The sequence below is a fragment of the Phasianus colchicus genome, chromosome Z (assembly GCF_987193195.1).
Source record: "Phasianus colchicus chromosome Z, bPhaCol1.hap1.1, whole genome shotgun sequence".
NCBI classification, from domain to species: Eukaryota; Metazoa; Chordata; class Aves; order Galliformes; family Phasianidae; genus Phasianus; species Phasianus colchicus.
Window position 1 is genome coordinate 73685635 of NC_143476.1, and position 17208 is coordinate 73702842.

Consider the following 17208-nt stretch of genomic DNA (forward strand, 5'->3'; position numbering starts at 1 on the left):
CACGTGTACTTGTAATGAGCAGAGCCCCAGGCAGCCAGGCTGCAGTGCAGTGAGGGTTGGCAGCCTCCTGACCTGTTCACGAGGCTCCCCCAGATGAAATTCTTAGATGAGATCTCAGGTTTAGGGTTTGCCACTCACACTCTGCAGCATCCCATGCCTCAAGGGCATCTCCAGGAACAAGGAATTGGTAGGTGGGTTTCTATTCTTGTGCTTCTCTCTCCTGCCACAAAATATGTCTGGGTTGGTTTTCCTCTTCCTCCCATCATCAGGTAATTGAGTTTGATGGGGTTGGTCAACATGGATGCATTCAGACAAGGGAGAAGCTGCCTCTGCCAGTAAAAAGGATGTGTGCAGTTCATGGAGGTAGGCTCCTGCTCTCTGCTCTTGCTATATGACTGTGCTAATATGCACCAACATGTGCATGTCTTTTTCTTACATGTACATCAAATCACTGCAAGTAGATGGCCCCAGCAGCTCCCACAGCCTGTGTTTCATGTAATACTCTTCCTCCATCCCAAAGGAATGCTATTAAATAATTTATGAATGAGCTGTGCAGCCTCTTGCACTGAGGGCTTGGGCATTCCCTTCAGGCAATAACTCAAGGATGGCCTGGGCAGTTCCCTGGGTTTCTCATTCTCCTGGTGATACAGTGATGATAACTCCAGATAATCTCCTTGCCCAGCAGAAGATTATATTTTTGCCTTTTGTCCTGAAATGTGTCACAGCATCAAGCTAGGCTGTGTTGTTGTTCAGCCACATCCTGCATAGCATGATTTCACTCTCTTTTTCGTGAAGTGATCACTGATCATTAAGAAGCCACATATTACTTCCTCTCCTACAGATCCTACAGAGCCAGTTCTCTTGTGTCTTCTCTCCAGCTCATAGGCTCTGGTGGTTGTTCTGACATCACAAGCTCCTGGCTGATCCTACACCAGCATGGTAGATACACTGGTGGTTTTTATTCTCCTTTAGCTTTTTTTTTTTTTCTTTTCCCCATGAAACTTGAAAAATAAAGACCTTACAGATGGCAAAATTTGGAAATTCAGCTGATGTGTTCAAACATTAAGAACAGCCATAAAGACAGCTGGTGTTAGTACCTCAGCTGTGTGTCCTGGGAAAGGACTGCTTTACTACAAGCACCCTTTCCCTGGTGAACACTATCCCTTTAAAACTTGTAATGTTTCCTTGTGTGTACAAAATGGATGAAGTCCGTAACTATGCAGCAAGGGGCTAAGTGCCCACTGGTGTGGGGACAGGCGTGGACAGGGGGTACCACCATCTGAGCTGTTCAGCCCCAGCTCACTTTCATTCAATTAAACAAATGGGTGTCTGAGTGTAGGCGCATGCTTAGGATACAGCAGATGTCATCTGGGTTTATTTTATTCCATTTCATTTATTTCATTTCATTTTTTGCTGGTGTGGCTTTTCAGAAGAGTATTTCTGTATCATCTCAAGTTCTGCTGAAGGCCAGGCATATAAAACCTCTTTATTTGCAATCAACTGATAAGATAACATCGAATCATATGGAAAATGGCCTGTTCAAGATTGCCTTGAAATTCAGTATGAAATACACAAACAAGAAAAGGAGAAATGGAAATATTTCAAGGAAATTCAGACAAAAAACAGGGGGGAAAAAAAAGGAGAAAGAAAACAAGTTAATTGCAATCAACCCCAGGTTTCTGACACTTCTTTGCAAAAGTGCAACTTCTTGATGAGCCCTCTGCTTTCTTCATAGAACTGTAGAATCTACAATTTTCTGTAGAAAATGTAGAAAGAAAGAAACCTTCCAAGGTCACCTAGTCCAAATACCTTGAAATAAACAGAGATGCCTACAGCTAGATCTGCTTACTCAGAGCCCCATCCAGCCTGACCTTCAATGTCCCCAGAGATGGAGACATCACTCATCATAAAAATTTCTTCCTTATATCCAATCTGAATCACCTCTCCAGTTTGAAACCATTTCCCCTTGTCCTATCCCAACAGATGCTACAACAGGTCAGTGTCTCTCTTGTATTGAAGACTCCATATTGGGACGCAGTAATCCAGGTGAAGTCCCATTAGTGCACAATAGAAGGGCAGGATCATCTCCCTCGAACTGCTGGCCACATTTCTTTTGATGCAGTCCAAGGTGTGGTTGGCTTTCTGGGCTGCAAGGGCACATAGCTGGCTCATGTCCAGCTTGCCATCCACCACTACCTCCAAGTTCTGTTTGGCAGGGCTGTGCTCCACGTTTTTGCCTCCCAGCTTTACTTACAGTGGTAGTTGTCATGACCCAGGTGCAAGACTTTGCATTTGGATTTACTGTACCTCATGTGGTTCACCTAAGCCCACTGCTTGAGTCTGTCTAGGTCCCTCTGGATGGCATAATGTCCCTCAGGTGTATTGATCACACTCTACAGCTTGGTGTCATCTGCAAACTTGCTGAGGGCACATTCAATCCCACTGTCAATGTCACTGATGAAGATGCTGAAGATCGCTGGTCGCAATTCTAACCCAAGGGACACCACTTATCACCAATCTCCATCCAGACACCGAGCCATTGACCATCACTCTCTAGGTGTGTTCTCACAACCAGTTCCTTGTCCATTGAACAGTACTGCCATCAAATTTGTATCTTTCCAGGTTGGAGAGAAGGATGTTTTGTGGGCCTCACTGAAGTCCAGACAGATGACATCAGTGGCTCTGCTGACAAAGTTACATTATCATATAAAGTGACAAGTTTGGTCAGGTGGGACCTACCCTTATTAAAGTTATACTGGTTATCCCACATCACCTCCCTCTCTTCCGTGTGCTTTAGCACAGCTTCCAGGATGATCTGCTCTATGATCTTCCCTGGCACAGAGGTGAGGCTGAGAAGTCTGAGTTCCCTGGGTCATCCTTTCTAACCTCCTTAAAAATGAGCACTCCATTGCCTTTTTTCCAGTCATCAGGGACTTCATTTGATCGCCATGACTTTTATCATCAAGACTGAGTCGGTGACTATGTCAGCCAGCTCCCTCAGGACTCTGAGATTCATCTCATTGGAATCCACAGACTTAAGGATGTTCAAGTTCCTCAGGCAGTCGTGAATCTGATCTTCTCTTTCAGCAGGACAAGCATTGCTTTCCCAATTTCCAACTTCCAAACTGTCCACTCAAGCGCTTTGTGTAGAACAGTCGCTAGTGAACAGAGAGGCAAAAATTTGTTGAATACCTCACTTTTCTCCTTGTCTGTTGTTAACAGCCTGCCTGCGTTGCTCACTAGGGAGTGTATACCCTCCTGGACTTCCCTTCTCCAGTTATGTATGTGTAGAAGCTTTTCTTATCCTTCTTTATACCCCTTGCAAGTCCAGTTCCAGTTGAGCCCTGACTTTCCTCACCCCATCCTTACAAAGCCTTGCAGGATCCCTATGGCCCTCCCAGTATCCCTGTCTCTGCTTCCACTGCCTGTGCATTCTCTTCTTCCTCATCAGTTTGACCAGCAGGTCCCAGTTCAGCTATGTCTTTTTCTTGCTTTCCTTTTTCCTTGCTCACCTGGGAATGGAGAGCTCTTGTACCCTAAAGAAAGCTTCCTTAAAGATCTGCCAGCTCTGCTCTGCTCCGTTATACCTGAGGGCAGTTTCCCAGGAGGTTTTGTTGACTAATTCCTTGAAGAACTGTAATTTGGCTTTCCTAAAATTTAGCATCCTGATTTTACATTTTGTCCCATATTCCTCAGGACTGTAAACTCCACCACAGTCACTGCAGCCCAGGCAGCCTTCAATCCTGATGTCACCAGTCAGTTTACTCACACTGGTGAGCAACAGGCCCAATATTTCATCCCTTCTGTTGAGGCCATCTGTAACCTGGCTCAGGAATTTATCCCGGAGCCTCTTAGATTGCCTACAGCTTGCCTTCAACCCTTGGTGCTGTAGGCCCTGGATGTTTTTGTGTGTAAAATCTGAAGGGACTGAGAGTCAGAAGGGAGAATTGGGAAAACACTAAAAAGCAAAGCTTCTCCACCCCAATGACTCAGTCCCAAGACACAGCTCAATGCCCAGAGGAGCTGTCTTGTGGGAGCCATAAGAACAGCCTTCATCCCAGTGCTCTCCTCACAGTCAGTAATTAACATTAATGAACTTCATCAGTATTCAAACAAGTTATCCATCAGAATTCCTAACCTGAAAAAGCAGCACAACTTGTAACTGAACTAGTTTTGCTTTCCTTCATTTTCCCTGCAGGTGAGCTCTTGAACATTCTTCATAAGAAATATTTCATGGGATTGCCTCTTTTTCCCCCTCACCAAAATTATCAGTGGAAGTCCCACCTTCATAAATATATGTTTATTTATTATTATATCTGCAGATGTCCAGAGACATTAGTAGGAATGTTGTTGGAGATTCTGTTCTGCCCTGGATGGGCTGTTTGCACAAGCTGCCAGACAGGAAGAGGTGCAAAGCCAAGAAGCACGTTTGTCTGCAAAGTTGTCTGCTTGACAGAATCCTGCACATCTTCAGGGTTTGGTGAACAGTGAAAATCAGAACTGACTGCCATGGGAACAGGGGGAAAAGGCTTCTTGTGCCCCTGCTCATCACAGGCCGTGTGGCTTAGCTAGCCTCAGAGGCCTGGAGGTCTATATTCAGATATATTTGGGTGGTTTTCTGCTACATCTCAGCAGAGCTCCACAGTTTTCCTTGTTGTCACAACATTCCCTGGTAGATTTTATCCTGTGGAGAAAATGTTAGAGTTTGCCTCCTTTTAGTAGGGGCATCCAAGCCTCTCTCCTCCACTGCATTCAGGTGAATGGAGACAAGAGCCTGGTTCTTTCACTGTTCTCCCAGTTAATAGCAGGCAGTGGGTTCCCACTTCTTTCTGGGACCCACATAGTTCCCAGTGCTTTCTGGGATATTTAAGGGAATAAAAATCCCTGTCTGTGAAAATAAATAAATAAAATAGACCACAGAAGGAAAAAATGCGTCAGTCTTCTTAGCCAGGTCACACTGCATTTCAGGCATTGCTGCTGGGTGGCTGTGACCTGATGGAAAATCTTACAGACTACGCTGCTGCTGATAAACTGAAATCTCCCCTGACAGGGCAGAATTTTGTGCATGATTTAAACAAAGAAAAAGTAGATGGGGAGGGATGGGGGACATAGTTGGTGTCCAGTGAATCCAGAGAATGATTCCAAAGGCATTAATGAGATGCAGGAATGGCTTCACAAGAGTGGGCATGAATCACTCTTTTCACCTCTGTGCTGCATCAGCTCAACTGCTCCAGCGTACAGCTTCATTAATAATTAATACAGCTTGGAAGCAGTCCAGCACCATCATCTCTTGTCACAGCGGAAGGGACAGTGTGGGCTCTGATCTGCACTGATGCTCCCGTGTTACAGCTCCAGGAAGGACGGCCGGATTTGAGAAAACAACCAACAAGGTCTCTGTGTCTCACTAAGAGAGAACAGCGGTTGGCTGGGGAAGCTGAGTGTTCTGCCCAAGGTGAAATGAAGGCTCCGGATGAGGAGGGAACAAACACACAATAGAGAAAATAACCTTGACATCTGCAGCACAGCTCAAACAGCAAAATAACCGGGAGCTCGTCAGAGGAGAGAAAAGCATTCCCACTTTCTGTGTTGCCTCAGTGATAGTCTCTGAAGAATCTTTAATGAACTGCTAAAAAGAGCTTATGTCTGCTCAGGACTTAGCTTACTGCAAGACAAAGCACTCCTTGGCCCTCAGAGCCCTGTGACCGGTCTGACTGGGGCTCTCTGGGTGTGGGATGATAGATGGGGGATATGGGAAGCATGATTCTGCCTGAGGAATTCATTCCCTGGCTGCATTTCCAGCAGTCACTGAGAGGTGGGCTGCAGCTTTCTCACTGGGTAAGGCAGCAACATCCTGAGCATGGAGGCCAAGAAGGTCTTGGAGCAAAATTCTGTGGGCCAGCTCATGTGGAGTAAATCAGGCCTCGGTGAACAGATTAACTGTGGGCATGGCAGATGGAATCCTATTTTGGATTGACTGCAACTTATTTTTGTCAGCTGTTCTAACCAAAAATAAAGCTGCAACTTCCCCCGACACAGAGGGATGTTAAAGCCTACTTACTCCAATAAACTGTCCGTGTCAAGGTGGTGGGATGGTATTCAACATCATCTACCAGGTCTTAATGCAGAATTGTTATACAAACATATGAGTTAAGACTTTCAAAAGTACTTTCATGATTTAGAATTCACTACATAGTGAACTTTATAGGCTAATAATTTAGGGATACTTATATACTTCTTTTCTTGTTGGAAAGGAGAAATTTTATGTGGATGTTTGTGTGATTGAGTGCATTTCTCCTCTGCAATAGTTGCACTGAGCAGAAAATAACTGCCTTGCCCAGGTCATTAGTGCCAGGGCCAATGATTCTACCTGGATTAATTCAAGCAGTTATCACAAGCAAAACTCCTGGTCAGGTTGTCATCGAGAGAAGACCTTTCCCACAGCAGAGTCAACAAGAAGGAACATATGAACATTTTTTGATTTGCTAACTTTTACTGAAATCACTTGTCCCAGCAATGCTAGATGAGGTGTGACACCAAGCACTGATGAGGCTGCTCTCTCCAACAGCTCTGCTGGGTTCATCACTGCAGCAAAGGGCTGGTGAGCTGAGCTGTGGGACACTTCAAAATGGAGAGGACAGGAAAGTTTCATGAATCAAGTGGATTACATCATTTTAGTGACTAAACTGACTTTAACAGTGGATATAAATGAAGCAAGTTCACATCCTTGTTGCATGCTCCCTAGTTGCAGAAGAAGTAAACAGACTAGAAAGTCACAGAGTCTGTCTGTCTGGTATGAAGTGAGTAGTAAAATGCTGCCTTTGCTTTGATTTTTTTTTTTTCTTTTAAATTTCCTTTCACACTTTACAATTCAAATGAAGGAAAATGGAGCAGAGCAGGCTGTCTGATAAAAACAGAACAAAACTGCAGAAGTGTCAGTTTTTGCTTTTTTTTGGCTTTGTTTTGCTTTATTGCAAATGCCAAAGCCACTCGCAATAAGTTTTGACAGGGCAATCTTAGAAACAAGTATATGAGTCAAGAGATCAAAGTTGGTTAATCCTTTGCTCATCTGCAGCAGCTGTTAACTTTCTTGGATGTCAGTGGGTGCACTGTGCAAGCCTGGTACTTGCTGCAGCAGATGTGATGGAAAAACAGCCACCCTCCACTCACTGTCTCTCTCCTGGGACTTAGTGCTAGCATCATTGTCTGGAGTCTTGTTTACTCCAGCCTCGTTCAGTTGAAATAATGAAGTCAGATGAAGCATATTTAATAGCTAAGTGCTTTTTCAAATAGAAGCAGGTCAGACTGCCCCTCTGCCTGAGCAAGGTTGAAATGGGATTTATTTTGTGGCAACAGAAAGGAATGGAGACCCAATGACAATGTGAGGGAGGCACAGACGCCTGCAGGCTCTGCCTGTGCAAATGTACATTTCAAGCAGTGAGTTATCATGACATTTGTGGTTCATTATCTCTTGGAGAGTCCAGTGTTTATGACTTATATCAGCAAGACTGTCCTGCAGGGCACAGTGCAAAGAGCTTTTGTTTGGCTGTGTTAGCAGTAAATTCATTTTTCTATCTTCTGCAAACATGTACTTCCAGTTTTCACTTCTTTTCTTGTCAGGACCTCATAAAGGGTTTTATTTCCTCACTCAGCAGGTGATCTGTAACAACTCCCTTGTTACTGGGAGGAGAGAAGGAGCTAGGAGAGGTGGCAGAGCTGGAGGAGGCTGCCACCTCAATCTGCACCTTCTCCAACTCCAATTCTCCCACAGCACTGAAGAACTGAATCATTTGTCAACTGCATTTGAATGGCAATTTGTCATATTTATCACATCTCATCACTTATCCCACCTTTACTCTGAGTAACTCCCTGCACTCTCATGTTACTTGCTGCACGCAGGAGTCCTTTTATTTAGGCTGTGGCGTTCCATTGTTTCTTTATCCATGCTCCCATGAGGTTTCCTTCTTTGTATTTGATATGTCTTCACCTTCACTCTTGCACCTTCCACTTCATTAGGCATGCTCTGCAAAGGATGTATTTCTGTACCTAGAACAGGGCAATTCACGTCTATCATATTCTGTTATTTCAGGTGAATACTTATAGTCATATAGGTAAATAGACACATTAACAGTCCAACTCATTTTCCTCCTGGCACTGAATCTTCCAGAAACATCGTGGGTCTCCTGTTCCTTCATGGTTAATATCATCCAGAAGTAAGTGTTTGTCTCTATGGTCCTGCACAACCTAGTCTAAGCATCCCTGCTTTAGAAGGGTCCAAAACTGCTCTGGGAATCTGAATTTTCAGCCTTCATCAGTGGGTCATGATCAACTATTTTTTATCATAAAAGTTAACTATTATACTGTGTTAGAAACAAATCCCTGCACCACATGAGAAGTACTTTGGCCCCATTCTCCCCTCAGACCATGAGCTCTGAGCTACCAGGAGGCGTAAGGTTCTCTTTGGTGTCTCTGGATGGGGAAGATCTGGAGCATCTGGGACTCCTGACCTGCCTGCCATGCCACTGGGTGAAGCATCTCCTCCACAGTGCAGTCACCCACAGGGAACATTGCTCATGATTCAGCTTTGTCAATGAAAAGCCCAATACCACAGATTACAGTGTCACTGAAGATAGAACTGTGCAAAGATATGAGGATATGCACTGAAACAATACTTGACTGGGTGCATTTTCTCCTATCTTGACAGTTGAAATGGGGCAGACAACACCTCAAACTGCTGAAATAATGCTTCTTAGAGAATATAAAAGCCAGTCCACCATAAAAAGACATGCCATCACAGTGCCCAGTTTGGTGTCATTGTGTTCACATGGACGTTATCCACATGTCTGTAGTACACCACAAAGTGCAATAGTTCACTAAACACATGCACAGGCTCTCTGCCACTCATTGACTCGTTCATCAGTACAAGGATAGCAACTTTCATTTATGGTTTCAGCACCCAGCAGCTTTCACTATTGCCTACGGAAATGCAATCAGAACAGAAAAATAAGGCAGAGAAAACCTGAGCTTGTCATGTCAGATTGAGACATATTAGCACAAGAGAAAGGAAAAAAATCAAGGAAATACAGCTCAGATCTAACTAGCAGAGTGGCTCAAAGAGGCCTGGCAGTGTCAAAACTTGTCAAGGCTGGTTCTAAGTGCAGAAAAAGATGGTGGTCCACTTAGAAAGATATTAAACATGGGCTCAGACCCATATTCTCAGATGGATTGGTGGATGTAAAAACATCTTCTCATTGAATTAGGTCAATTTACATTTGCCTGGAAAAGGGATAGGGCAGAGCAGTGCCCATGCCAGGCAGATTTTACCACTAAGAGCAAGGACACTTGTTAAATCTAAGGTTAGGACACTTGTTAAATCTAAGGTTATATGTTTTTGATCATGGAAGAACCCCTGATTCTGGTACCTTGATTGATACTACTTCTTCTTGCATAGACTTTGAAGAGAAATTAACAATTCAGAATGTGTTTGAGTGAGAAACATTGGTGCACTTTTTATTATGGAAAGGTGGCTGGTTCTTAGGGTCTGTACAATTAATTTCACATAGGCACAAACATAAAACGGGATTACCTGAGTAATTGCAGAGATGACAGGAGCTTGCAACAAGGAGGAGGCCCAGAATGCTGGCTGGCCTTTAAGATGGGCAGCAGGTTCTGGCAGGAGTCTCTGTTACTACTGCAAGAGAAGAGGTCTAAAAGGCATGGAGAAGTGGAAGAAGAGTGCTGATTCTCAAACTGTCTGTTTCTATCCCCTGGAAAGGCTGACAATTTTGCCTTATCTCATGGAGTGCTCTTCCCAACAAATGGGATTTCCTCTGCAGCCAGGGTTCCCTTACAGCATGGGAAACCATGTGCTACTATCCAAATTACGGCTGGGCGCCTCAATGCTAGCGCTGGACATCCTCCCAGAATTTAATTAGACGCAGTAATGAAAATAGCATGCTGTTCTCAACTGCTGAAATGAGCAGGGAACTGCCAAGATGACAGAGAGCACGCTACCAGGTCTCAAGGACACTCATGATTCACACTGCAGGAAAACACCTGACACAAAGCAAGGCACTCCTTGGGAAATTCCATCTGTGTTTGAAAGGATTCCTTCTCCTGCACTGGAGAAAAAAAGAAGAGTGGGAAAAAAAAAAAGAGACCTACTTTCCTGTAGGAATGTAGAAAACCAGTGAATGTAAGGCAGCTCACCCCATAGTCTTTCTGCCAGCAATATCCCTAATAAGCAAGCTTGCTGACCTAGATCAGAATCCATGTACTGAGATGCAAACTGTGCAGCATGGACCATTGAACAGACACTCTGAGTGCATGTGCAGTGAGCTGTAGATAGGCTGGCACAGGTGCTGTTCCACGGGCAATGGGTGCTGTGACATCTGTCTGCCTGTGTCACAGCACAGCTGCATAAACTAGCAAGCAGGCAGCATGTCTTAAGGCCACATTGTTCCAAGAAACCACCCCATGCTCAGCATCTACTCTGTACCCAGCCCAAGCAGCAAGTGAACTCTTTTAGGGTAAAAATGCCTTGAAGAGTACATCTCAATAAGTGAGGGAAGCAAACGGTAGGGATACCACACTGACAGTCAGCCTCCGGAAGATACAGCCTTAACAAATCCCCTCCCTCCCTTGTGTGACACATAGCATCTGTAGAGTGAATATGCAACCTGCAGCGGGGAAGTGCAACAGCACAGGATGTCTGTGCGTCACATGCTATTCCTGCTACCTGAGTCCCCTGGTACATCAGGGACATGTTAATGCCAAACCATGTGAAGAATCTGCTCTCACCTCCCACCTCGTTCCTTACATCTATCTTCTGAGCAGGTGCGTGTATCTTGACACACCAAGGGAGGCTTATGAAATGACGTTATTGTAAGGATGAAAAATAAGTTTGTGTTCACTTTTCTGCTTTCTATCAGTAATGTATGATTACATAAATATCAGTACTAGCAGGTCAAGACAAGCACAGATAGCATCATTAGCCTGTCCCAGGCTCATGCGTGCTCTCAGGAGTGCATATGAATGGCCACCAAAACAGTGGGCGTTCTGCCTATGCAGAATTACAGTACCCTTGCCTCATTCCTCTCCAGTCTAAGATCATGAGTTTTATCTAGCAGAGCACAGTCCTGGGTCACTCATGTCCAGGCCACTTGGCACTGCTGGACAGACCCTGCTTTCTTCTGGAGTGAGGAAAAGTTAATTCCCAAGTTTTTACCATTGGCCTTCTGGACCACTGCCTGTTGCCCAAACTCAGAAACTCTTTTTCAACAATAATCTCCGACTTGACTTCTTGTAGAAGTGTTGCACCTCAATCCTAGGATTTTCATTCTGTCACATGGAGAACATACATGTATGAAAGCAAGAATAGAAAAAGTGATCATTTTATCTGCAACTTGAAATTCTGAGGAAGAGGGGAGGGAGAAGGGGAAGAAAAATCAAAGCTAGTGCTTAGTCTTAGTTTCCACGCTTCTGTGTGATTAAATGCAGTAAAACAATAACCAAGCAGGTCTTTTGACTTGGCATGTTCATTTTTCTCTACGTTCAGCAAAAGCTTGATATCTTTGGCTTAGTCTGCATCCTGTAGAATGCCAGGAACAGATAAAGGAGCTGTAGCTGACGGCTTAGTCACACTGTTCTAAGGTTTAGGGGATTGAATCAGTGCTATGTCAAGGACTCTGTAATGCACCATATGCACAGTGGCTTTATTTCTGATTAATATAAAAAATGGCTAAGATTCTTCCCCTAAATCAATACAGACTACCAAGCTGTTCAAAGCACAGCTTAAGTGGGATGTAAGCAGAGTGCTGGTCTTCTTGGAGTCCCTGTGCAGATTTAATCTATCTGTCTTATAACTCAAATCATGTGTGCCTTGTGAAATTTGGTCTCTTAATGAAAACAGCAGGAACTGAAGAGTCAGTATTATAATGTTAACTCATTGCCTCTAATGAATCATCTCCAGCACAACCAGCATCACATTGCATTAATGCAGTGCCACCTGATCCTATCCTAATCTCATCAATTCAAAGCACAATCTGGCTATGCAAAACTCAAGGGGTATGTGTGGAAAGAGCTACATACTTAAAAAGGTGTTTGGTTTTTTTTTTTTTTTTACAGTTCTCTTCCATTTGAAACTATGCAAGCCTCATTAGAAGCATGGAGAGTTTTAAATGCCTGCTGTGGAGAATTGATTAAAGCATGCTTTCAGGAAGCTGGCAGCAGTGAATTCATTCATGAAATTCTTCCTCCCAGTACTGAAAACGTGTGCTTTGTCATGTCACCATGTGAAAACAAGCTGGAAGGTAAAGGAGTATTTCACAGAATGATGGTATGAAATTGTGTGTTTGCAGACATGTGAGCAGGTTTTTTTCTTTCTTTGTTTTTTTTTTTTCTTTTTCATTTTTCCAATGACATCTCCAGTTTTTAACAGCTCCTACAACAGGAAAACATGTGAGATTTTCCAGCTTAGCAGGCTGCATCAAAGCATGCTGGGCATACTGCCCTCAGACCTGCCTTGTTCTTCAAAGTTATCAGCCCAAAGGAAATAAAACCATCCTGAGCCAGAGAGAGGTACGGTTACTTTGTTTAAATCAAGCTGCACTGCTCCAGAAATCTGCAGCATTTTCAGACTGCTCAAGAGTGATAGCACCAGGGGAAATGATTCAGAGATTTTAAGGGCATTTCTTCAAGGCCATGTCTTATGTCTTCAAAGTGTGGCTTTGGAGAGCGCAGCTGAATGGCAGGTGACTCATAAATGCCTGTTTTAAAGGTGGGCTGTCATTAGCGTGTCGTATATGAAGTAGATAAAGTGTGAATCCACTGGCGAAAGCCAGTGATATGATCTCATGGGAAGGAACCTGTCAGCCCTGGTGACTGAAGTGTTTTAGATACAGAAAGTGGAGCCAGGAGTCCCTTCCTGTTACAAACTCAGTCATTCAGCTGAGAAGAGCCCAAATCCCCAGCTCCCTCCTCATTTACTTACATGCAGACTTCGAGGACTGCAGAATCACCAGTTATGTAATCTGACCTCTATTTCTTGGAACTGCATGCAGCTATTCAAAGCTCTGATTGACCCAAAAAAAAAAAAAAAGAAAGAAAGAAAAACACTCAGTATGATATCTGTGTAGGTGGAAAACTTTTATTTTACCCTTTTATTTCAAAGTGCTTTATTTTTCTTGTAGAGATTTCTTTTTCCTAGAGATTAATTTTTGTAAACACCAACTGACAAGCCTCCCAGCTGCAATGATTCATTCTCTTACCATTCACAGACTTAAAAAGTAAATTTTGCCTATAATCAGAAGTCCTGTCTGAGTTGGCAAGACAAGAAAGCTTTGCCCAAAGGGAAGTCTCTGGTTATCTAGCAGGAACACAAACATGCTAATGAGGAGCAGGAAATCTCACCTGAGGTTTCCACATCACACAGATAGCCTTGTTTCCACATGGACTGAGGAATGAGGCAGAACTGAGTACTGCCCAATGGTGTCTGATAAGACTAGGCTTTATTTGTGCAGTGGATTTAAAATGTGCTCAGCATCCTCACAACTGACAGATCATGCAAAACACTTCTATTGGGTAAAAGAATAATCTTTGAAGACCCTAAAGTGAGTTTTCTTTGAGTTCAAGAAGGACAGGGAGATGTCTGCAGATAATGTTTTGATGCAAGTGGTCCAGGCAGAAAATTTATTCTATGTTGTATGACAGAGGCAAGTTGATACACCAAGCTGGCCACTGAAAAGAAAATACTGACATGGTTGCTTCTGTTGATCAGAGATGCAATATCAGACCATCAATATCTTCCATTCTTTTATGTGATTACAGTACCTTGTCTGGATAGCTGCAAACCTGGTATCAAATGTCACCGGCAGGGTAGGAATTGTGAAAGACTGAATAGATACAGGAGTAAGAACAACATGGATTCCTTCTTCACTTCCCCCTCTCAAACCTAGCACAACTAACTCTGATCACTTAAAACCCATCTAGATTGGTCTTCCTCTGTCCCCCTCTGTTTTTTCTACAGGCTCTGATGATGCTTCTTCCTCAGAACTGAGCTTTTAATCCTCTTTCTCTTCTACACACACCTGTTTTCCTAAATTTTAAATAAAGATACAGTGGAGACACAACAGATCTCAATGCATATAAATAGAAAGGCAAGAGTAATCTTCAGCCTTTGAATGAAGAAGGATTTTTGGTTAACTCTTAAGCTACTACCATATTATGAGCAAATAACACATCCTCTGTCTTACATGCTTTGGTCTTCTCTCCACATGCAACAACATTCACTTTTTGGAAACAAAACACTGTGAACTGGTGTGGTTATTTGACCTTGGCTGGCTATCAGGTGCCCACCACAGTGCTCTCTCACACTCTATACTTAGCAAGGCACGGGGAGAAGATACAAATGACAAAATTGACAGTGCAACTCTCAGAAGCAGTGAACAGATGCTGCAGTTAGCACATCAATCTTTCTTCTGAGAAACTTCAGGGCCTTCTGTGGACATGGTTCAGGAGCACTGGGAGAATGCCTGGCAACCCTTATTAGAAATGTGAGAGTGCCCACTGCTTTTAGGAAGAACAGAGTGCAGGGTACCACAAATGTGTGGGCATGGGGAAGCTCTAACATCTTATGTGTAATTATCTGCCCTTGTACACGGAGCCTTTACTATAGCAACCCATTGATTAGGGAGGGTCAAGCATTCCTTCAGATGCTGTCTGGGAAAGGAGTATAAGAGTCTGGTCTGGCACACAGCTAACAGAAGCAGACAACAGATGCGGCAGTTTATGCAGAAGGATGTGAGGAAGGGGTCGAAGAAGGGACCCAAGCATTGAGTTTGGCTCATTTACCACAGTTTCGGATATCATGGTGACATTCCCTTATTCTTTTTGGTGTTCTTTTTACCACACTTCTGTAAGGCCTTTGACACTGTGCCCCATAGTGTCTTCATAGACAAGATAATGAACTGTGGGCTTGAGGGGTGCACAGTGACATGGGTTAAAAACTGACTTAGCAGCTGAGCTCAGAGGGTAGTGGTCACTGGTGCAAAGTCTAATTGGATGCCAGTAACTAGTGCTGCATCCCACATGTCAATACTGGGCCCAGACTGTTCAATGGTTTCATTAATGTTCTGGATTTTGTAACAGGGTTCTACCCTCAGCTTTTGCAGATGACACAGACAGGGAGGGTTGTGCTGCCATCCAGAGAGACCTCAACAAGCTAGAGAACCAAGCTGACAGTAATCTTGTGCAGTTCAATGAGAAATGCAGAGTCCTGCACATTGGGAAGACTAGCTTCTGGTACCTGTACGTATCGAGGGCCACCTAGCCTGGCACAACATTTAACTGCCAAATAGTAACACTAGACTAGTGAGAACAGAAAGCAAATTACAGGCATCTTCTCCCCATACTCTTCTACCTCTTCCACACCAGCAGTGCAGAGGAATGGGCAATCATGGCTGCTGTCAGTCCCTGCTGGCCCTTCCTGGCCATTCCCTGCCCCTGCTCGCATGGGCTCTGTCCCTCCCACAGGATGCTGTCCTTTCTGACCAGATCCTGCAAGGACTTCCCACAGGCTGCAGCTCTACAAGCACTGCTCCAACATGGCTCTGTGCCACAGGGCCTGCCATTCATGACTGCAGTACTCCAGCACAGGGCCTCAGAGGCAGCAGCTCCCCCACCCATTCTGCCCCACTGTGGGCTGCTTTTATAGAATCACAGAGCCACACAGAACTGGGGTTGAGAGGGACCTCTGGGGATCATCTAGTTCAACCTCCTGCTAAGTCCTGTAGATTAGGTTGCACAGGAAAGTATAAACAAACAATCTGCTATGATACAAGCAGTTGGTATAAAATGCAACTCTGGTAAAGAGATTGCCACCAATTTCTATTGCATCCAACCAGAAGAGTAAAAAATACGCTTCTCTAAGTTTCAAAATGTATGAACAATTCATGGAAGATGGCTTATTATTGGAGATAATAAACTGGTGCAATTTTTATTTTCCCAAATATATCACCATTAAATGGAAAATAAAGGCTGATGGAGGCCCAGGCTGGTGCCCTAATACATGCATCCATGATTGGTGAGGTCACTGACCAAGGAACTGTGATGTCAGCACAGATGGCTGTGACCCTGCTAAACTGAGCATACCTGCAAGACTTGGATCACTGAACCAGGCCTTGGTTGTGCTGTGGCATTGCTGGCAGCAGTTTTTGGTGCTCATTCCACAGCACCTCCAGTGTATCCCCCGCCCTGCCGGGCTCACGCAGCTGGGACACTGCAGGGTATGCTCGCAGCAGCAGAGGTGAGTGTTACAGGGACACAGCCCAGGGCAGCTGGTGGGAATTAAAGGCTGGGGCATTGCTGCTGCCTGCCACGGGAGCAGCAAGTGACCAAGGCCTCTCTTTTACAATTTGTAACATCTGATGATGGCGGCACCACCAGTGAGGGAAGCATCTTCCCGACCTCAGCTCTCCCCAGCCCACTGCACAGACTGGGACTTGGCATCAGACTGGACCTGCCCCATCTATTGGCAAGATGATGTCACTTACATGACCCCTTGTTTCCATCAGCTCTGCTATGGCTTTGCACTCTGGTGGGCAAAGAAGAAGCCAAGTTGTGCCGTATGTGGGCAACAGATAAAGACCATACAACACTTGGTGAGGTTGGATGATGATTACCTCGAGTGCTCTGTCCCGCATCCCACAGAACACTTAGGTTACGGCCTGCAGGATGCACAAGGGTCTGCAGAACTGGTGCTCATTATGGCTCATAAGCACAACTTCCTACCCATGGTCTAGGCTGCCTTTTTCTAAGAACATACAAAAGACCTCAAACCCTGGTTCCAGTGGCTCCAAGATGACATCAAGAATGTCAGCAATGAGTGGTGGGAGGTGTTTGCCGGACAGTGCACTGTCACAAGCTCCCTCTGTACATAAGGGCTCAACAAGGCAGCCTTATTACAGGTACTGTGGGTGTTCATCAAAGGTGGTGTTTGTGCAGGGGCTCAACACCATCACTGCAGCCCTGTACATCCGAGACATCCACCAGCAGCAGGGCTTCCAGGACACCTGTGTTGCAGGAGGGCAGGAAGGCAGCCCCACAGCCACCCCCAGCCCCAGCCCAGTCTCTGTCTTACTGACAAGGCCATTGACATTGCTGTCCCTACTCATTCTGGTTTCTCCCTCTTCTAGCCCTGGCTGAGGCCACAGA

At 44.6% G+C, this 17208-nt stretch overlaps 1 long non-coding RNA gene across 1 annotated transcript; it reads right to left on the reverse strand.

Moving 5' to 3' along the window:
* Positions 1-7819: 7819 nt before the first annotated feature.
* Positions 7820-16233, reverse strand: LOC149913081 (uncharacterized). Its single transcript, XR_016461544.1, has 4 exons — positions 16147-16233; positions 12989-13070; positions 9584-9688; positions 7820-8043 (listed from the first exon to the last, which is right to left on the reverse strand). It is a non-coding gene; the product is annotated as an uncharacterized LOC149913081 (long non-coding RNA).
* Positions 16234-17208: the final 975 nt, after the last annotated feature.